This window comes from Heptranchias perlo, chromosome 35 (assembly GCF_035084215.1).
Source record: "Heptranchias perlo isolate sHepPer1 chromosome 35, sHepPer1.hap1, whole genome shotgun sequence".
Taxonomy (NCBI): domain Eukaryota; kingdom Metazoa; phylum Chordata; class Chondrichthyes; order Hexanchiformes; family Hexanchidae; genus Heptranchias; species Heptranchias perlo.
The window spans coordinates 15688090-15710190 of record NC_090359.1 but is presented as its reverse complement, the minus strand read 5'-3'; the positions used below and the strand labels follow the sequence as shown (position 1 = coordinate 15710190).

Sequence of the window (22101 nt, the reverse complement as noted above, 5' to 3'; positions counted from 1 at the left end):
CATCTCCGATCACTTCCTTGTAACCCTCTCCACCCATATGGAATCATAGAATCATAGCAAGGTTACAGCACGGAAGGAGGCCATTCGGCCCATCGAGTGATTACCGGCTCTATGGAAGATCAATCCATGCAGTCCCACTCCGCCAATGCACATCACAGAATGAACTCAGGAATCCCACCCCACTTTCTATGGGTCGGGGAGTTTCTATGCAGGGAGAGATTACGGGAGGATAAAGTATCACATAATAGACTTGTTAGCAAAACAGGCTGCGGTTATGGTGCAGACTGGGATCCAGGGCTGAGGCTGTGGTCATCAGTTAGTCTGGGAGTGGCACAATCTGGTTCATGACTCGCCGGGTGTGAGAGTAACACCAGGGAGTCAGGCTGGCGTTTCGAAGGGTGTGGGTTCCAGCTCCCAGTGTTTCCAGAATGTTCTGTGTGTGTTTCACTGAGACTCGGGCTTTACAGTAAATATTAAAAGGATTGTAGACAAATACTTGGCCATGAGCTGCTGAGTGACCTGTCGGGAGATTGTTGCTTGCTTCCCTTCAGCTTGTGGGACTGTGTTTTTGGTGCACTGTCCCTTTAAGAGCTGTGGTCTGCCTCATTTCTCAGTGTGATTGTGGGACTGACACAGAAGCGAGGGAGGAAGCAGCAGCCATAGCTCGGACTGCAGGCAAATTGGGAGGCTGGGATTAAAAGGCTGTTATTCCTACACCGGGAGTTGAACCCACGTCACCTGCAGGAAAACCAGGAATCCTAACCACCAGACCACATGGGAATGGAAGGAGGAATCAACAACAAGGGCACTGAGACAACACCCAGAAGGTTAAGGCGCGATTTAATGTCGGTGTTCACAATTATGAAAGGTTTTGACAGACGAAATAAGGAGAAACTGTTTCCAGTGATGGGAGGGTTAATAACCAGAGGACACAGATTAAAAATAAATGGGAAAAAAAGCCACAGGCGGGAGGAATGAGGAGAGATTTTTTTACGCAGCGAGTTTTTATGATCGGGAATGCACTGCCTGAAAGGGAGGTGGAAGCAGGTTCAATAGTAACTTTCGAAAGGGAATTGGATAAATACTTGACCGGAAAAAATTCACAGGGCTGTGGGGAAAGAGCCGGGGAGTGGGACTAACCCACTTCCTTCTGTGTTCATCCCTGGAAAAAACTCTCCCCCCAAGTCACTTACAACGGCACTTTCAAATTCCCAACTGTCTATTCTTTGGCCATTCATCGCCAGATCTGGCTGGACCACATAAAGCACTATCGGGTCCTGTCTCCTCTGACAAAACTGCTCACTATTCCAGGATCATCCTGGAATGTAAAGATAACCCCCGGATTCTCTTCACTACAAACCATCTTCTTAAACCCCTCTCCCATCCCCTCTCCACCCTCACCTCCAACAACAAGTGCGAGGAGCTCACGGACTTCTTTGTCACTAAGATTGAGACCATCCATTCAGCTGCCTCTGCCGTTCCCCTCCCTTCCGGGAGCTCACCAAGTTTCTCTCCTATCTCCCCTCATGCCCTCTCTGAGCTCATCTTGACCATGAGACCCACCTCCTGCTCCCTCGACCCTATTCCCTCCAAACTTCTGAATACACAACCTCCTTTCCTGGCCCCATGTTTGCTGACATTGTTAACGGTCCCCTCTCCTCAGGTACTGCCCCCTCCTCATCAAATCTGCCGTCATCACCCTCCTTCTCAAAAGACCCACCCTTGACCCTCTGTCCTTTCAAAAGACCGCCCCATCTCCCACCTCCCTTTCCTCTCCCAAGTCCTTCAATGTGTTTTTGCCTCCTAAATCCGTGTCCATCTTTCCCACAACACCATGTTTGAATCCCTCCAATCAGGCTTCCACTCCTGCCACAGTACTGAAACGACCCTTGTCAAATTCACAAATTACATCCTCTGTGACTGTGTCGAGGGAGATTTCATCTTGATCGAACCCTTGATCGAACCAGATTCACTGAAATGTGAAGCATCTGTGGTGAATGTACGTTAAAAGCCTGCACCACTTCCTCGTTAGTATAGTGGTGAGTATCCCCGCCTGTCACGCGGGAGACCGGGGTTCAATTCCCCGACGAGGAGGTTATTGCTGCTTTCGAAGCTTCACTTTCATTTATCTGCAATATTGGATGTTGAAAATACAATGAAAAACTGACTCGGCATTTCCCACTTCTCCAATTTGATTTCACAGCGATTTTAAAAATCTGCTCTCTGCCTCACGCTTCAGCTCGATGTCAGAACCACAATAATGGGCAAGAAATAAAACGCAGAATCGCGCTGTCACCAGCCCGAAACAGAGAGAGACAGGTCTCGGAACAGGCGCAGACATGAAAGATCTCACATACAGCAATGAAAAGGATGCATGTTTCAGTGAATCTATTTTAACGACTTCTTTGATGACGGTTTGTTTAACTTTCCACGCACCACTGTTGAAAGAAGACTTATTTTCTATCTCTTTGTTAGTCAAGGTCCAGAGAAAAATTATGTGGGGAACAGGGAAAAAGTGACAGAAAGAAACGGGTAGAAAAAGTGAGACACACGCAGACATATTCACACATACACAAACACACACATTCATAGCTACATACACACTCACACACAGACACACCGGCATGTACACACAAACACACACCCACCAATAACCTGAAAGTAACACAGGACGACTTGCCAAACAGCAGAAGCAGCATGCTGTAGACAGAGCTAAGCGATCCCACAACCAACGGATCTTCTGCAGTCCTGCCACACCCAGTTGTGAATGGTGGTGGTCAATTAAACAACTAACGGGAGGAGGCTCTGTGAACATCCCCATCCTCAATGATGGTAAAGCCCAGCACGTGAGTGCAAAAGACAAGGCTGAACTGTGAGCAACCATCTTCAGCCAGAAGTGCCGAGTGGATGATCCATCTCTGCCTCCTCCCGATGTCCCCACCATCACAGAAGCCAGTCTTAGATCGAGGTGAAGAGTGACGCGGAGAGCAGATTTTAAAACCGCTGGAATATCAGTTCATTTAAATTGAGGAAAGTGGGAATCTCCGAGTCAGTTTCACACTGCATTTTCCACATCCAATGTTACAGATAAAAACTTTGACAGGCGGCGAAAATTTAACGTCCTCGTCGGGGAATTGAACCCCGGTCTCCGGAGTAACAGGCGGGGAATACTCACCACTATACTAACGATGAACTACTGCATTGATTCTACACTCACCCCAGATGGTGTTAAAAATGCTTCATGTGTCAGTGAATTTCTTCAACGATTTATTTGATGACAGTTTGTTTAATTTTCCACGGGCCACTGTTGAGAGAACCTTTTACATTTCCTTCTCTTTGTTAGACAACGAACAACTGACTCTGTCTTTCTTTCGTTCTTTCTCTCTCTTATCGTGGTGAGCATTTATAAGACGCCAACTTTTAATTTTATGTCTTCGCCGAGCTTCTTCCTAAAAAAAACTACAGAGAAAAATAAACAGCTGATTGTCGCTTTCAGAATATTATTGAACAGAGACTGTTTGGAGACTGGATGCAGAGCGATTGTGATTTTAACTGACTCGTGGTTAAGGTGATCGATTAAAATTTCATTCATTTTTCTCGCACAGGTTCGAATCTGAGAGACTTCAGATCCCGTCATTTATCAACGTGTTCATCTCTGCGTTTCAAAATTCAACAAGTTTCTTGTGGAATTAATAATTCTGAAGTGAATTAAAATTCCACAGCATTGAACACCTCGAGTTTTATGCTCATTGATCTGTGAGATTTCACGAAATCTACCACAGAAATAGAACAAAAATCATCCAAATTATCCATGTTCTGTCTCTCCATATTTCTGAGTCACTCCATGTGTATGCGTGTCTGTGTCTATCTGTCTGTGTATGTGCCTCATATTTTCTATGTTTTCTTGAGTCGGTCTTTCTCTGTCTCACTCTGTCCCGCGCTCCCCACATCATGATCCAACATGAGACGGAAAAGTGGTCGGTAAATCTTCTTTCAACAGTGGTCCGTGGAAAGTTAAACAAACTGTCATCAAAAGAATAGTTTAAACAGATTTACTGAAACGTGAAGCATCTGTGGTGAACGTACATGCCCTTCCGGCACCAGTTCCTCGTTAGTATCGTGGTGAGTATCAGTGTCTATCACCGTGGAGACTGGGGTCAATTCCCCGACGGGAAGGTCTGCCTTCAGAAGCTTCACTTTCATTTATCAGCAATATTGGATGAAGAAAATACGGTGAAAAACTGACTCGGACTTTCTCCGATTTAATTTCACTGATCTCCGAGCAGATTTTAAAATCCTCACCTCGATATCAGAACCACAATAATGAGGAAGAAATAAAACGCAGAATCGCGCTGTGAACAGACCCGGGCGAATTCACCAGCCTGAAACAGAGAGAGACAGAAAACTGCTCATTATTCCAGGATTATCCAGGAATCCAAAGATACCCCCGGTGTCTCTTCTCGACCACAAACCGACTTCTTGCACCCCCTGCCTCCTCCACCCTCACCACAAAAATTGCGAGGAGCTCCTAGACTATTTTGTCACTAAGATTGAGACCATCCGTTCAGCTGCCGCTCCAGTGGAAAACTCTCCAGTGGCTGGAGTCAGACGGAGCACAAAAGAAGATGGTAGTGGTTGTTGGAGGCCAATCATCTCAGCCCCAGGACATTGCTGCAGGAGTTCCTCAGGGCAGTGTCTTTGGCCCAACCATCTTCAGCTGTTTCATCAATGACCTTTCCCCCATCATAAGGTCAGAAATGGGGATGTTTGCTGATGATTGCGCAGTGTTCAGTTCCATTCGCAAACCCACAGAAAAGAAGCAGTCCGTGCCCACATGCAGCAAGACCTGGACAATATCCAGGCTTGGGCTCATAAGTAGCAAGGAACATTCATGCCAGACAATTGCCAGGCAATGACAATCTCCAACAAGAGAGAGTCTGACCACCTCCCCTTGACATTCAACGGCACTACCATCGCCGAATCCCCCACCATCAACATCCTGGGTGTCACCATTGACCAGAAACTTAACTGGACCAGCCATATAAATACTGTGGCTACACGAGTAGGCCAGAAGCTGGGTATTCTGTGGTGAGTGACCCACCTCCGGACTCCCCAAAGCCTTTCCACCATCTACCACGCACAAGTCAGGAGTGTGATGGAATACTCTCCACTTGCCTGGATGAGTACAGCTCCAACAACACTCAAGAAGCTCGACAGCATCCAGGACAAAGTAGCCCGCTTGATTGGCACCCGATCCACCACCCTAAACATTCACTCCCTTCACCACCGGCGCACTGTGGCTGCAGTGTGTACCATCCACAGGATGCACTGCAGCAACCCGCCAAGGCTTCTTCGACAGCACCTCCCAAACCCACGACCTCTAACATCTAGAAGGACAAGGGCAGCAGGCACATAGGAACAACACCACCTGCACGATCCCCTCCAAGTCACACACCATCCCGACTTGGAAATATATCACCGTTCCCTCATCGTCGCTGGGTCAAAATCCTGAAACTCCCTACCTAACAGCACTGTGGGAGAACCTTCACCACATGGACTGCAACAGTTCAAAAAGGCGGCTCACCACCACCTTCTCAAGGGCAATTAGGGATGGGCAATAAATGGTGGCCTCGCCAGCGACGCCCACATCCCATGAACGATTAAAAAAAGGCAGTAATGGCGCGGCTGGGATACAAAACCATGCTGACAAAGCTCAATGGATTAGCAGTCCATCACCTCAACCACTCAGCCACCAGGTCGCAAGAACAGTGCAAAGAAAGCCCTTTTATTTGATTCATTCAAGGAAAAAATCTTGGACTCAAAGGTCAGAGTCGGAAAGCCGCTTTTCAATCACCAGTTCCGAGATTCTGGACAACACCTTTGTGAAGCGGTAACGTGGCCGAGCGGTCTAAGGCGCTGGATTTAGGCTCCAGTCTCTGCGGGGGCGTGGGTTCGAATCCCACCGCTGCCATAATTTGAGCTGTTAATTATTTTAGCCTCATCACCAAAATCTTTCTTTTCTCAGCAGTGTCATGCGTGCCATTAATGTTGTTGGGGCACAGCTGCCACACCTCATGTGCTGCGTCGTGATCGTTTTGTGATTAACACTCTGCGTTGTGGTCGCAGTAACATCGGAGCGAATCCGAGTCTCCACAGAGTTTCATTTACCGATTTTTTCCTTTCCCACATATGCTGAGAGGATGCAGCAAGAAATCAATCTTCAGAACATGAAAGAAAAATGTTTTGGTGAAACCTTTCAATTCCGTCAAATCCCACCTCTCTCACATGCCTGTACTTGATCTTCCACAGTTCAAACCCGCCTCTTCTCCCAGCTTTTTCTTCCTTCCACAGTCAATAGGCCGCCTTTCCTTTCCTCCTTCCATTTCATGGACACTTTCCTGCTCCATTGCCGACTCTAACATTCACTTTCACGATCTCACGCCTTTAAGTTTGTTCTGCTCCGACCGCTGTTTCTATTGGGCACATGTCCCATTCACACCAATGTTCATTTGTGCATTGAAACCAGTCAATACATTTCGATCTGCGTGACCGCTCGACAGACAAACACGACGAAAGCACGGCTGGTCTCTGGAAAGACAGCCGCCCGATTGTTCACGAAATTTATTTGTGGAATCTTGTGATCCAGGGGATGGTAACTGAAGAACTGGTTTTTGTTTTGATGTTTGTTGGCTCTTTTCTCTCAGCAGTTGAGTTGCGTGAGCGACGGGCAGCGCAACAGAGCTGCGAATGGCGGTTGAAAGGTTCACATTTGGCAAGTTGGGGCGGTGCAGTAAGATCGGAAGTGTTCCGCCTTGATCTTAATAGTTCTGTTGAAACGTGCGATTGAATCCAGTAGAGGATAAATGTAAAGAGCGCCTGTGGGGAAAAAGGAGCGATTACAGGCCATGAGCGAAAGGTCTTTCAAATTCTCGTGGCGCAGGACGCTGTGTGCGGAAACAGCAGATTTTAAAGCGCGTGTGTCGGAAAGTAAAGTGCGATCTTGTGTGTGAGAAGAGCACAAGAAAGTTGTGCTTGAAGCTGCGCCCTTGAGGCAAGTTGCAGGTTGTCAGGAAAACTGCGATAGTGAAAGCTCAAAAATAAACCCAGAAACTGCTGGCAACACTCAGCAGGTCAGGTAGTATCTGTGGGGAGATACTCAAGTATTTATCCAATTCTCCTTTTAAAGTTACGATTGAATCGAGCTCCACCATCCTTTAAGGCAGTGCGTTCCAGATCATAAAAATTCGCTGTGTAAAAAAAAATCTCCTTATTTCCCTTCTTGTTCTTTTGCCAATTATCTTAAATCTGCGTCCGTTGGTTGCCGACCCTCCCGCCAGTGGGTGAAGTTTCTCCTTATTTACTCGATCAAAACCCCTCTTAATTTTGAACACGTGGATTACTTCTACCCTTAACCTTCATTGCTCGAAGCAGAACAATCCCAGGTTCTCGAGTCTCTCCACACAACTAAACCCCATCCCTGGTATAATTCTGGGAAATCTCCTCTCCATCCTCTCCAAGACCTTGACCTCCTTAATAAATTATAGTGCCCAGAATTGGACACAATACTTCAGATGAGGCCTGAACAATGATTTATAAACGTTTAACATAACTTCCTTGCTCTTGTGCTCTATTTCCCTATTATTAAGCCAAGGAACCGGATGCTGTTTTAACGGCTTCACCAACTTGTGCTGCCACAGTCAAAGATGTTGATGAAAACTGTCGAAACTTAACACTATACAAATGCATTAACACCCAAACAAGTAGTACAAGGAGAAACTTTATTGAACCCCAACTTGTATACAAGTGGAAGTGCACCTCAAACAATGGTTGAGGGTGCAACTTCGCGGAGTCAATGAAACAGCTCATGTTTATACAATTCATTAGGCAACGCCCACCTGTTACAGAATATGGGCGTACACGTACATTCTTTATTGGCTCAGGTAGTTGGTCAATCAAGTGTTGAGCCAGCCCCCGAACATTCAGAACCATCACGTCGGCCTGAGCAGATGTCAGCTATTTTCTTTCTCTCGACATTCCTGTTCCTTGTTATCAGTAAGGCTGGAGCCAGTCTCAAGGCTTCATGGCCATTCATCAACTCTATTATTATTATATTCTGTCCTTATCTCAAGGAAGGCCTGGCTGTGCTAGGCTTAATTATCAACATACCATGGCTCAAACGCAATCACACAATTGTGCTTACTTTGTGTTTGTGGCTAATCCTATCATGTGAGTTAATAAAGAGTTAATATGGTCAAGTATCCCGTCATGCACTTCCACAAAATTACCAGTAACACATTGGGTGAGAACGAATAACACAGCACAGGCCGGGATAGCGGAGAGAGACAGAGACACGTGTTGTGATCTGTAACTTTTTATAAACACCAGTTTATTTCACTCCGTGTCCAACACCGTGCGATCTCCCCTGGTGTGTCAGGTTTCAGTGTTTATACAGAGTGTAATGTATTGAATTGTCTCTTGGATCACACGGGGTGGTAGACGGGGGTCTGTGTGCGGAGGGTTCGGGGGGTGAGCTCTGATTCCCGCCCTCTTCTGGATTGAAAGGAGAAAAGAATGAATGAGAGAGAGAAGCGATGTGGGAGAAGGGATGATGGAAGAATTTGTCTGTGAATTAATTAAAGTGGCCAAAAATAAGATAATATAAAGATATAATCAGCAGAACATTAATACAAGCTGTAAAACAAAAGCAAAATATTGCAGATGCTGGAAATCTGAAATAAAAACAGAAAATGCTGGAAATACTCAGCAGGTCAGGCAGCATCTGTGGAGAGAGTTCTGATGAAAGGTCATCGGCCTGAAAGGTTGTTTCTCTCTCCACTGATGCTGCCTGACCTGCTGAGTGTTTCCCGCATTTTCTGTTTTTATTATTAATATAACCTGAGCTCTCTCGAGCGTTTGTTGGTCGATTCACTGATAAAGAGGGGAAGCTGGTTCATGGCGAACCCCAGCTCTGAATCCACCCGGCAGAGTGTTCAATGAATGTTTAATATAAATGAGATTCACCGACAGTCTCAGAAAATCTCTCCTTGATGGTCGGTCTCATTCTCCCGAAGTGAGGAATGAGCGGGAGGGGCAATTCCACCCGGGGTTATATTTTATTCCAAGAGACTGACCCAAAGTACAGTTAACAGTGGGGCTGAAACAACTCAATTGGGCAAGCGTTCAACAGATTGTAAAGGGCCCTGGTTCGATTCCGGGTTTCAGCAGTTTTGGGTTATTTTGTTTCTTCTTCTTTGGGCCGATTCTCGAACATTTATTTGCACTGACATTTTTACCCGACATTGAACGGTTGGGGATGGAATAGAGAGACATCAAGGATGTCTGTATTTAGCTTTCATTTCTCTATTTCCTTCTGCCTTTCTCTCTGGTTTTTGTCTCTCTCGGTGCCCGATGAACATTTGATTTGATGCATTTGTCCTGAACTGATGCCTTTTCCACATCTCAGGGCGGTCAGACACGCTCTGTCTGTCTGTTACTGCTTGTGACCATTAACGGGAACAGGCCGCGAGTTAAACATTTATCAGCAAACCGCCAGAGAGATAACACAGCGGGAATAAAACACATTGCCTCACATTGTTAGACACCGAGTGACACAGATTGTAATGTGTGTCAGAAAACAGACCCGGAAAACAGAGTCCGAGAAAGGAAAGAAATAGAGAGATAGAAAAGAGTCATAAAAAGAAAGAAAACCCTTTCTCCACCCCAACAACAACAACAACTTGCATTTATATCGCGCCTTTAACGGAGTAAAACGTCCCAAGGCGCTTCACAGGAGCGATTATCAAACAAAATGTGACACGGAGCCACATAAGGAGATATTGGGACAGGTGAGGTAGGTTTTAAGTGTCTTAAGGGAGGAGAGAGAGGTAGAGAGGCGGGGAGGTTCAGGGAGGGAAATCCAGAGCTTTGGGCCCAGTCGGTTGAAGGCACGGCCGCCAATGGTGGAGCGATGAAAATCGTGGATGCGCAAGAGGCCTATTTTTTCATGCCCTCTCTTTGCTTTCCTATTTTCCTTTTTAATTTCACCAACGTTTAATGATTTCTCACCATTTAAAACATATTCTGTTCTTTTATTCTTCCCATCAAAGTGAATAACCTCACATTTCCACACATTATACTCCATCTGCCACCTTCTTGCCCACTCACTTAACCTGTCCATCTCCCTTTGCAGACACTTTGTGTCCTCCTCACAGCTTACTTTCCTATCTATCTTTGTATCGTCAGCAAACTTGGACACATTGCACTCGGTCCCTTCATCTAAGTCGTTAATACAGATTGAAAATAGCTGACGCCCAAAAACGGCCGGCATTGCTCTCTGTTCAGTCAAGAGGAACTTCCCTGCCTGGAAATTGGTCCCAGCCTTGTTGAGGTGCAACACGTCCATCTTGTGCAGGTGTTTAATATTAATCAATGCACAATGAGGCCCTGGGAAAGCGAGTATCTCTCCACAGATACTGTCTGACCTGCTGAGTGTTGACAGCAGTTTCAGGGTTTATTTTTGTGCTTTCACTGGAGCAGTTTTCCTGACAACCTGCAACTTGCCTCAAGGGCGCAGCTTCAAGCACAACTTTCTTGTGCTCTTCTCACACACAAGATCGCACTTTACTTTCCGACACACGCGCTTTAAAATCTGCCGTTTCCACACACAGCGTCCTGCGCCACGAGAATTTGAAAGACCTTCTGCTCATGGCCTGTAATCGCTCCTTTTTCCCCACAGGCGCTCTTTACATTTATCCTCGACTCGCTTCAATCTCACGCTTCAACAGAACTATTAAGATCAAGGCGGAACACTTCCGATCTTACTGCACCGCCCCAACTTGCCAAATGTGCACCTTTCAACCGCCATTCGCAGCTCTGTCGCGCTGCCCGTCGCTCACGCAACTCAACTGTTTAGAGAAAAGAGCCAACAAGCATCAAAACAAAAACCAGTTCTTCAGTTACCATCCCCTGGATCATAAGATCACCCAAGTGAATTTCGTGAACAATCGGGCGGCTGTCTTTCCAGAGACCAGCCCTGCTTTCGTCGTGTTTGTCTGTCGAGCGGTCACGCAGATCGAAATGTGTCGACTGATTTCAAGGCACAAATGAACATTGGTGTGAAAGGGACATGTGCCCAATAGAAACAGCGGTCGGAGCAGAACAAACTTAAAGGCATAAGATCGTGAAAGTGAATGTTAGAGTCGGCAATGTTCATGAAATGGAAGGAGGAAAGCAAAGGCGGCCTATTGACTGTGGAAGGAAGAAAAAGCTGGGAGAACAGGCGGGTTTGAACTGCGGCACATGAAGTACAGGCATGTGAGAGTGCTGTGATTTGATGGAATATTTAGTTTTACTTCATGCATTAAAGATTGATACATTACTGCATTCGATGAGCAAGAGAGGCAGAAGACAAAAACTATGCCATGACTCGGATTCGAACCGAGGTTGCTGCGGCCACAACGCAGAGTACTAACCACTATACGATCACGGCACCACACCACAACTGGAACTGCTCTACCTGTAGGATTTATTAAGCTCCTTGAAAGTAGCAAAAGATCCCAAGGGGCTTCACAGTCACGTTTTCAAACAAAATTTGACACTGAAGGAGATATTAGAAGCAAAATACTGCCGATGCTGGAAATTTGAAAAAAAAACCCAGAAAATGTTGTAAATAATCTGCAAGTCAGGCAGCATCTGTGGAGAGAGAAACAGAGTTAACGTTTCAGGTCGATGATCGGTCGTCAGAACTGGAAAAGGTTGAAGATTAAACAGAAATTGTGCACTTTGATTGATACTTCACGTTATTCACATCTTACACTCGCAGCACCTCCGGCCGCCAATCAGGACTTTGCTGATTTGAGCAGAGTTCAGTGAGCAATGCAAAATTCATCCACCGTGGCTTCGGATTGGACTGAAACCCAGGACTTCTGGATGAATATAATGAAGGAACCAACACATCAAACGGTAAATGCAATAATGGCGCGGATGGGATAAAAACCATGCGTGGAGAGAGAGGTCGAGAGTGAGCATGTGGTGGTGCGTGGCGTTGAGCGTGGATCTCAGGAAGCGGCGGGAGCAGTGGTTGGAGGAACGCTGAATATCATGGAGATATCTGGAATCATGGGTGGATCCGAAACATGAAGGGTGGAATTTAAGTTGGAATCCACGTGGAATAAGTCGGAGCCGGACACAGTTGCTGAGGAAGGAGATGTGTCTGTGAAAGTGAGTTTTAGTAGAAACCTGATCAAACACTCTCTCTTCAGCAGCACCGACTCTCTCTACTTCAGAGCTGTCCTGGTCCGCAGTTCCATTTCATCCTTCGCCTCATCCGGCGCTTCAACAAAAAACTTTTTTCCTTCCTTTCAGGTGTCAAGGACCGCAAGTTTCAACAACTCTTAGATTCCAACACCCCTCCCGATCCTTCTTCCCCTTCACTTTCCTCTGACCCCACCCCTCCCTCCAATCTCTTTGTCGTGTTTTCACCATTCCCTCTGACCATCCCCTCTCTGACCCCGAACGTCAGTCCTCAGCAAAGGCTTCAGTTTCATCCCCTTACGCCCCCACCTCAATGGGTTTCGAGCTCGACACGATGCTGAGCTCTTCTTCCGTCGCCTTCACCTCCGCGCCCATTTCTTTGGCCAGGAGTCTTCCCCCCGCACAGCGGACCCTGTCTCCCATCTTCAGATTTCTCATTCCACCTGGACCCCTCCCTCTATCCTGTTACCCCCTCTTGATCTTTCCATTGGGAACTGCCGGCGTGACATCGGCCGTCTCAATTTCTTTACTCCCCTCACTCACTCTAACCTCCCTCCATCTGAACTCGCAGCACTCCGTTCTCTCAGGTCCAACCCTGACATTGTCATTAAACCTGCTGACAATGGCGGCGCTCTTGTTGTTGTGAGGCGAACAGACCTCTACCTAGCGGCGGCTGAACGCCAACTCTCCGATACCTCCTCCTACCTCCCCTTGGAGCGTGATCCCACCACCGAACATCAAGCCATAGTTTCCCAGGCCGTCAATGACCTCATCTCCTCTGGAGATCTTCCTCCCCAAGGCCTCCACCTCATTGTCCCCCAACCCCGCTTCTAACTCCTTCCAAGATCCACATGCAGAACTGACCCAGGAGATCCATCGTCTCAGCCTGTTCGTGCCCCCGGATAATTATTTCTTCCTAGTTTGACTCTACTTTCTCTCCCCTCGTCCAGTCGATTCCGACCAATATCCACGAATCTTACAACTCCATGCGCCACTTGAACAATTTCTAGTTCCCCGGCCCTAACTGTCTCCTTTTCACCATGGACTTCCAGTCCGTCTACACCTCCACCACCAGCCCCCCCCCCACCCCCCACAACAGGACGGCCTGCGGGCCCTCCGCCTATTCCATGAACGAAGGCCCAACCTATCCCCATCCTCCGCCACTCTCCTCCGTCTGGCTGAACTTGTTCTTACTTTGGACAACTTCTCCTTTGACTCCACTCACTTTCTCCAAATGAAAGATGTCATTATGGGAACTCATGTGGGTCCGAGCTATGCCTGACTTTTTCTGGGGGATACGTGGAAGATTCTTTGTTCCAGTACTACTCAGTTCCCCTCACCTCTTTTTCTGGTACATCGATGTCACTTCCTGCTCTCGCCCCAATCAAGTTCGCTTCCAATTTCCACCCTTCCCTCGCCTTCACACGGTCCATCTCTGAACCTTCCATTCCCTTCCTCGACTTCTCTATCTCCATTTCCGGGGATGGTCTGTCAACCAATATCTGTTATAAGGCCACCGACCCCAACAGCTACCTTGATTACACTTCATCCCACCCCGCTTCCTGTCAGGACTCTATTCTGTTCTCCCAGTTTCTCCATCTCCGTCGTGTCTGTTCTGATGATGCCACCATCCACACAAATGCTTCCGATCTGTCTTCCTTTTTCCTCAATCGAGGATTCCCCTCCACTGCAGTTGACTGGGCCCTCGACTGTGTCGGTCCTATTGACTCCACTTCTGCCCTTGCCTCTTCCCCTCCCTCCCTCCCAGAACCATGATAGGGTCCCCCTTGTCCTTACCTTCCACCTCACCAGCCTCCACATTCAATGTATGAACCTCCGCCATTTCCTCCACGTACAAGCGCGATGCCACCACCAAAAACATCTTCCCCTCCCCTCCCTTTTCAGCCTTCATAATGGACCGCTCCCTCCACAACACCCTGGTCCACTCTTCCATCACCCCAAACACCCGCTCTCCTCCCCACGGTACCTTCCGACTCGAGCGCAGGAGATGCAACACCTGCCCTTTCACCTCCTCCCTTCCCACCTTCCAGGGCCCCAAACATTCCTTCCAGGTGAAACAGCGATTTATTTGTAATAGCTTTGCTGAACACCTCCGTTCGGTCCACAAGCGTGAACCTGAGCTTCCGGTCTGTTGCCATTTTAATTCCCCGTACCAATCCCACTCTGACCTCTCTGTCCTCGGCCTCCGACTCCGTTCCAATGAAGCTCAACATAAGCTCGAGAAACAGCACCTCATCTTTCGATCAGGCTCTGTACAACCTTCTGAACTCAACATGGATTTCAATAACTTCAGATCATAAACACTGATCACATTTTTTCGGAGATCAAGTGCTGGTTATGGTTCTAATGTTGCCATTTACAGCTCCTCTTGACCCATCTTTTGTTTCTTTACTTGTCCCATCACCACCCTCCTTGACTTGCACCATCATCCCTTTTGTTATTTAATCACTCCTGTCCCCCACCCTATCAGAGACCTTCCCTTTTGTTATTACCTCCCCTCCCCTTCCTCCCCCATCCCTTTTCCTGACTCTGTACTTGCTTAAAAACTGTTTCATCTTCAACCTTTTCCATTTCTGACGAAGGATCATCGACCTGAAACGTTAACTCTGTTTCTCTCTCCACAGACGCTGCCTGACTTGCTGATTATTTACAGCATTTTCTGGTTTTATTTCAAATTTCCAGCATCTGCAGTATTTTGCTTCTAATATCTCCTCATGTGGCTCGGTGTCAAATTTTGTTTAAATACGCTGCTGTGAAGCGCCTTGGGACGTTTTGCTACGTTAAAGGTAAATAGTACAGACTACGTTTGCACAGGTGGGATGTGGTGCCGTGATCGTATAGTGGTTCGTACTCTGTGTTGTGCGCTGCTTCTTTTGTCTTCTGCCTCTCATGCTAATAGAATGCAGTCATCTTTGATACGTGAAAGCAAATCTAATATTCCATCAAATCCCAGCACTCTCACATGCCTGTACTTAATGTTCCACAGTTCAAACCCGCCTCTTCTCCCAGCTTTTTCTTCCTTCCACAGTCAATAGGCCGGCTTGACTTTCCTCCTTCCATTTCATGGACACTTTCCTGCTCCATTGCCGACTCCAACATTCACTTTCACGATCTCACGCCTTTAAGTTTGCTCTGCTCCGACCGCTGTTTCTATTGGGCACATGTCCCATTCACACCAATGTTTATTTGTGCCTTGAAACCAGTCGATACATTTCGATCTGCGTGACCGCTCGACAGACAAACACGACGAAAGCAGGGCTGGTCTCTGGAAAGACAGCCACCCGGATGTTCACGAAATTTACTTGTGGAATCTTGTGATCCAGGGGATGGTAACTGAAGAACTGGTTTTTCTTCTGATGTTTGTTGGCTCTTTTCTCTCAGCAGTTGAGTTGCGTGAGTGACGGGCAGCGCTGCAGAGCTGCGAATGGCGGTTGAAAGGTGCACATTTGGCAAGTTGGGGCGGTGCAGTAAGATCTGAAGTGTTCCGCCTTGATCTTAATAGTTCTGTTGAAATTTGTGATTGAATCGAGTAGAGGATAAATGTAAAGAGCGCCTGTGGCGAAAAAGGAGCGATTACAGGCCATGAGCGAAAGATCTTTCAAATTCTCGTGGCGCAGGACGCTGTGTGTGGAAACGGCAGATTTTAAAGCGCGTGTGTCGGAAAGTAAAGTGCGAACTTGTGTGTGAGAAGAGCACAAGAAAGTTGTGCTTGAAGCTGCGCCCTTGAGGCAAGTTGCAGATTGTCAGGAAAACTGCTGCAGTGAAAGCTCGAAAATAAACTCAGAAACTACTGGCAACACTCAACAGATCAGGCAACATCTGTCGAGAGATATTCGCTTTCCCAGGGCCTCATTGTGTATTGATTAATATTAAAGACCTGCACAAGATGGACGTGTTGCACCTCAACAAGGCTGGGACGAATTTCCAGGCAGGGAAGTTCCTCTTGACTGAACAGAGAGCAATGCCGGCCGTTTTTGGGCGTCAGCTATTTTCAATCTGTATTAACGACTTGGATGACACAGCGAATTGTTATGATCTGGAACGCACTGCCTTAAAGGATGGTGGAGCTCGATTCAATCGTAACTTTAAAAGGAGAATTGGATAAATACTTGAGTATCTCTCCACAGATACTACCTGACCTGCTGAGTGTTGCCAGCGGTTTCTGGGTTTATTTTTGAGCTTTCACTGGAGCAGTTTTCCGGACAACCTGCAACTTGCCTCAAGGGCGCAGCTTCAAGAACAACTTTCTTGTGCTCTTCTCACACACAAGATCGCACTTTACTTTCCGACACACTCACTTTAAAATCTGCCGTTTCTGCACACAGCGTCCTGCGCCATGAGAATTTGAAAGACCTTTCGCTCATGGCCTGTAATCGCTCATTTTCCCCCACAGGCGCTCTTTACATTTATCCTCTACTCGATTCAATCGCACGCTTCAACAGAACTATTAAGATCAAGGCGGAACACTTGCGATCTTACTGCACCGCCCCAACTTGCCAAATGTGCACCTTTCAACCGCCATTCGCAGCTCTGCAGCGCTGCCCATCACTCACGCAACTCAACTGCTGAGAGAAAAGAGCCAACAAGCATCAAAACAAAAACCAGTTCTTCAGTTACCATCCCCTGGATCACAAGATTCCCCAAGTAAATTGCGTGAACAATCGGACGGCTGTCTTTCCAGAGACCAGCCCTGCTTTCGTCGTGTTTGTCTGTCGAGCGGTCACGCAGATCGAAATGTGTCGACTGGTTTCACGGCACAAATGAACATTGGTGTGAATGGGACATGTGCCCAATAGAAACAGCGGTCGGAGCAGAACAAACTTAAAGGCGTGAGATCGTGAAAGTGAATGTTAGAGTCGGCAATGCCGCAGGAAAGTGTTCATGAAATGGGAGGAGGAAAGGAAAGGCGGCCCATTGACTGTGGAAGGAAGAAAAAGCTGGGAGAAGAGGCGGGTTTGAACTGTGGAACATCAAGTACAGGCATGTGAGAGTGCTGGGATTTGATGGAATAAATAGGTTTTCGCCACCAACAAAAAATGTTTTTCTCATGTGTTCAATATTGAGAAATTGTTGCATTATATTCGCAAGCGCGGGAGAGAATAAAAGAAGCAGCGCACACTATGCCGTGACTCGGATTCGAACCGTGATTGCTGCGGCCACAACGCAGAGTACTAACCACTATACGATCACGGCGGCACACGTCAGTCAGTGAGTTTTTGCCCGAACTATTTACGTAGCGAAACGTCCCAAGGCGCTTCACAGGAGCGTTTTTAAACAATATTTGACACCGAGCCACAGAAGGAGATATTAGAAGCAAAATACTGCCGATGCTGGAAATCTGAAATAAAACCAGAAAATGCTGTAAATAATCAGCAAGTCAGGCAGCGTCTGTGGAGAGAGAAACAGAGTTAACTTTTCAGGTCGATGACCGGTGGTCAGAAATGGAAAAACTTGAAGATTAAACAGTTTTTTAGCAAGTCCAGCGTCAGGAAAAGGGATGGGGGAGGAAGGGGAGGGGAGGAAAGAACAAAAGGGAAGGTCTCTGATAGGGTGGAGGGCAGGAGTGATTAAATAACAAAAGGGGTGATGGTGCAAGGCAAGGAGGGTGGTAATGGGACAAGTAAAGAAACAAAAGATGGGTCTCGAGGAGCTGTAAATGGCAAAATTTGAACCACAATCAGCACTTGCTGTCCGAAAAAATGGGATCAGTGTTTATGATCTGAAGTTATTGAAATCAATGTTGAGTTCAGAAGGTTGTAAAGAGCCTGATCGAAAGATGAGGTGTTGTTTCTCGAGCTTATGTTGAGCTTCATTGGAACGGAGTAAGAGGCCGAGGACAGAGAGGTCAGAGTGGGAGTGGGACGGGGAATTAAAATGGCAAGCGACCGGAAGCTCAGGGTCACGCTTGTGGACTGAGCGGAGGTGTTCAGCAAAGCTATTACAAATAAATCGCTGTTTCACCTGGAAGGAGAAGGTGAAAGGTCAGGTGTTGCATCTCCTGCACTCGCATGGGAAGGTGCCGAGGGGAGGAGAGGGGAGGAGAGCGAGTGTTGGGGGTGATGGAAGAGTGGACCAGGGTTTCCTGGAGGGAGCGGTCCCTTCGGAAGGCTGAAAGGGGAGGGGAGGGGAAGATGTTTGTGGTGATGGTGGAAGTGGCGGAGGATGATACGTTGAATGTGGAGGCTGGTGGGGTGGAAGGTAAGGACAAGGGGACCTACCGTGGTTCTGGGAGGGAGTGGAATGGATAAGGACAGAAGTACAGGAAATAGGACGGACACAGTCGAGGCCCAGTCAACTGCAGTGGAGGGGAATCCTCTGTTGAGGAAAAAGGAAGACATATCAGAAGTAGTGTTGTGGAAAGTGGCATCGTCAGAACAGACGCGACGGAGAAAGAAAAACTGTGAGAATGGGATAGAAACAGCGGTCGAAGCAGAACAAATAAGATCGTGAAAGTGAATGTTAGAGTCGGCAATGCCGTAGGAAAGTGTCCCTGAAATGGAAGGAGGAAAGGAAAGCCGGCCTATTGATTATGGAAGGAAGAAAAAGCCTGGAGAACAGACCGTTTTGAACTGTGGAACATCAAGTCCAGGCATGTGAGAGTGCTGGGATTTGAAGGAATGGATAGGTTTTCACCAGCAACAAAAAAATTTTCTTTCATGTGCTGAAGATTGATTTCTTGCTGCATTCTATTCACAAATGTGGCAGAGGACAAAAGCGGTAAACAAAACTGTACTGTAACTCGGATTCCTGCGACCACAACGAAGAGTGTGGACCACGATACGATCACGGCGACGCACATCAGCTGTGGCAGTCGTGCCCGAACAACAGCAATGTCGCGCACGGTACTGGTTGGAAAAGAAGGATGTTTGGTGATGTGGTTAAAGTACTAAGCACTTTAAATTCTGGCAGCGGTGGGATCGGAACCCATATCCCAACAGAGACTGGAGTTTTAATCCCGCGCCTTAGACCGCTCGGCCACGCTACCAATTGATTGCATTTCCTCATAATTTGCTATCTAATGATTGAAATGCGGCTTTCTTGCTTTTTGACCTTTGAGTCGAGGATTTTCCATTGAACGAATAAAATAAATGGACTTTCTGAGCAATGTTCATGCGAAGAGGTGACCGAGTGGTTGAGGTGATGGATTCCTAATCCATTGTGCTCTGCACGCATGGTTTTTATCCCATCCGCGCCATTATTGCATTTACCGTTTGATGTGTTGGTTCCTTCCTTGTCTTCATCCAGAAGTCCTGGGCCTCGGTCCAATCCGAAGCCACGGTGGATGAATTTTGCATTGCTCGCTGAACTCTGCTCAAATCTGCAAAGTCCTGAGGTGTTGCGAGTGTGAGATGTGAATAACGTGAAGTATCAATCAAAGTGCACAATGACGCCCCGGGAAAGCGAGGATCTCTCCACAGATACTGCGATTTATTTATTTATCCAACTGTCATTGGCAAAATGACCGAATGTGTTTATTTGTATATCTGTATGGGTAAAGACAACCCCATTTTGATCATTTCCAGGAAACAGTCAAGTACATAAATTAGTTTGTCAAACTCATAACGACCGCTGGGATTTGCTGATTGAAAATTTCAATGGAAATTGAGACCGTCACTCAGTATTGGAAAAAATATACCCGCTGGGGTTTCGGGGTTGTTATCGGTTTATTGATATCACTGAGGAACCCATTTTAAACGAGGTGAAGGTGCAAATCTAACGATGGATTTAAAATATATCACCTTAACCACTGCTCAGTTAAAATCGCAATGAGTTATCGCTCGGTAACACAGCGTGCATCCAGCCCCCAACCCGTCTCCGTTCAATCATATTCTGATTGTGACAATCACCTGTTTATTTATTTTTCTGTTCTATTTTTCTCTGTAGTTTTGTAAGAAGAAGACAGCCGAAGACATAAAATTAAAAGTTGGCGTCTTAAAAATGCTTCCCCCCTGTCGGGAAATTAAACCCCGGACGAAGGCGGGGCAACTCACCACGATAAGAGAGAAAGAAAGAACAGAAGAAAGACAGAGTCAGTTGTTCGTTGTCTAATCAAGAGATGGAAATGTGAAAGGTTCTTACAACAGTGGCCCGTGGACAATTAAACAAACTGTCATCAAATAAATAGTTAAAAGAAATGCACTGACACATGAAGCATGTCGAACACCATCTGGGATGAGTGTACATTCAATACAGCAATTCCTCGTTAGTTTCGTGCTGAGTATCCCCCACCTATCACGCGGGAGACCGGGGTTCAATTCCCCGATGAGGAGTTTATAACTTTATCGCATTTGAAAACTTCACTTTTGTTTATCTGCAGAAAATACAGTGTGGAACTGACTCAGAGTTGACTCCCACTTGCCTCACTTTAATTTTGCTGATGTTCCAGCGGTTTTAAAATCTGCTCTCTGCGTCACTCTTCACCTCGATGTTAAACTGGATTCTGTGATCGTGGGGATCTCGTGAGGAGGCCGAGATGGATCATCCACCCGGCACTTCTGGCTGAAGATGGTTGTCTCTCTCCGTTCCTCTCTCTGTCGGTCCGCCTCTCTCTGTTTCGGGCTGGTGACTGAGACCCGGTCTGTTCACAGCGCGATTCTCCGTTTTATTTCTTGCCCATCACTGTGGTTCTCACATCGAGCTGAAAAGTGAGGCAGAGAGCAGATTTGAAAATCGCTGTGAAATCAAATTTTGGAAGTGGGATAGGCCGAGTCAGTTTTTCATTGTATTTTCCACATCCAATATTACAGATAAATGAAAGTGAAACTTTTCAAGGCAGCAATAACATCCTCATCAGAGAATGGAACACCAGTCTCCCAGGGGATAGGCGGGGATACTCAGCACGACAGTAAGAAGGAATTTGTCAAAATGGGGTTTTCATTACTTGTAAAGATATACAAAAAATACATTTGTTTCTTTTGCAAATGACAGTTGCATAAATAAATAAATCGCAGTATCTGTGGGGAGATACTCGCTTTACCGGGGCGTCATTGTGCACTTTGATTGATACTTCACGTTATTCACATCTGACACTCGCAACACCTCCGGGCGCCAATCAGGACTTTGTTGATTTGAGCAGAGTTCAGCGAGCAATGCAAAATTCATCCACCGTGGCTTCGGATTGGACCGAGGCCCAGGACTTCTGGATGAATATAAGGAAGAAACCAACACATCAAACGGTAAATGCAATAATGGCGCGGATGGGATACAAAACCATGCGTGCAGAGCACAATGGATAAACAGACCATCACCTCAACCACTCGGCCACCTCGTCGAATGAACATTGCTCAGAAAGTCCATTTATTTTATTCGTTCAATGGAAAATCCTGGATTCAAAGGTCAAAAAGCAAGAAAACCACATTTCAATCACCAGATAGCAGATGCTGAACACATTAGTATTAGGTGGTAGTGTGGCCGAGCGGTCTCAGGCGCTGGATTAAGGCTCCAGTCTCTTCGGGGGCGTGGGTTCAAATCCCACCACTGCCAGAATTTAAAATGCCTATTTTTTAACCAGATTACCAAACATCCTTCTTTTCCGAGCAGCACCGTGCGCGACATTGCTGTTGTTCGGGCACGACTGCCCCACCTGATGTTCGTTGCCGTGATCCTATCGTGGTTCATCCTCTGCGTTCTGATCGCAGTAACTTCGGCTCGAATACGAGTTTCAATACTGTTTCATTTACCTCTTTCATCCTTTGCCACATTTGCTAATAGAATGCAGCAATAAATCAATCTTTAGCACATGAAAGAAATATTTTTTGTTGCTGGCGGAAACCTATTTATTCCATCAAATCCCAGCACTCTCACATGCCTGTACTTGATGTTCCACAG

General features: G+C 46.7%; 4 non-coding genes across 4 annotated transcripts; 3 read left to right on the top strand and 1 right to left on the bottom strand.

The window, feature by feature from the left end:
• The first annotated feature begins 2022 nt into the window (after positions 1-2022).
• Positions 2023-2094, top strand: trnad-guc (transfer RNA aspartic acid (anticodon GUC)). The gene has a single exon. It is a non-coding gene; the product is annotated as a tRNA-Asp (tRNA).
• A 3795-nt stretch (positions 2095-5889) lies between these two features.
• Positions 5890-5971, top strand: trnal-uag (transfer RNA leucine (anticodon UAG)). The gene has a single exon. It is a non-coding gene; the product is annotated as a tRNA-Leu (tRNA).
• Positions 5972-11416: 5445 nt separating this feature from the next.
• On the bottom strand, positions 11417-11488 carry trnah-gug (transfer RNA histidin (anticodon GUG)). The gene has a single exon. It is a non-coding gene; the product is annotated as a tRNA-His (tRNA).
• Positions 11489-21674: 10186 nt separating this feature from the next.
• trnal-aag (transfer RNA leucine (anticodon AAG)) lies at positions 21675-21756 on the top strand. Its single transcript has one exon. It is a non-coding gene; the product is annotated as a tRNA-Leu (tRNA).
• The last annotated feature ends 345 nt before the right edge of the window (positions 21757-22101 follow it).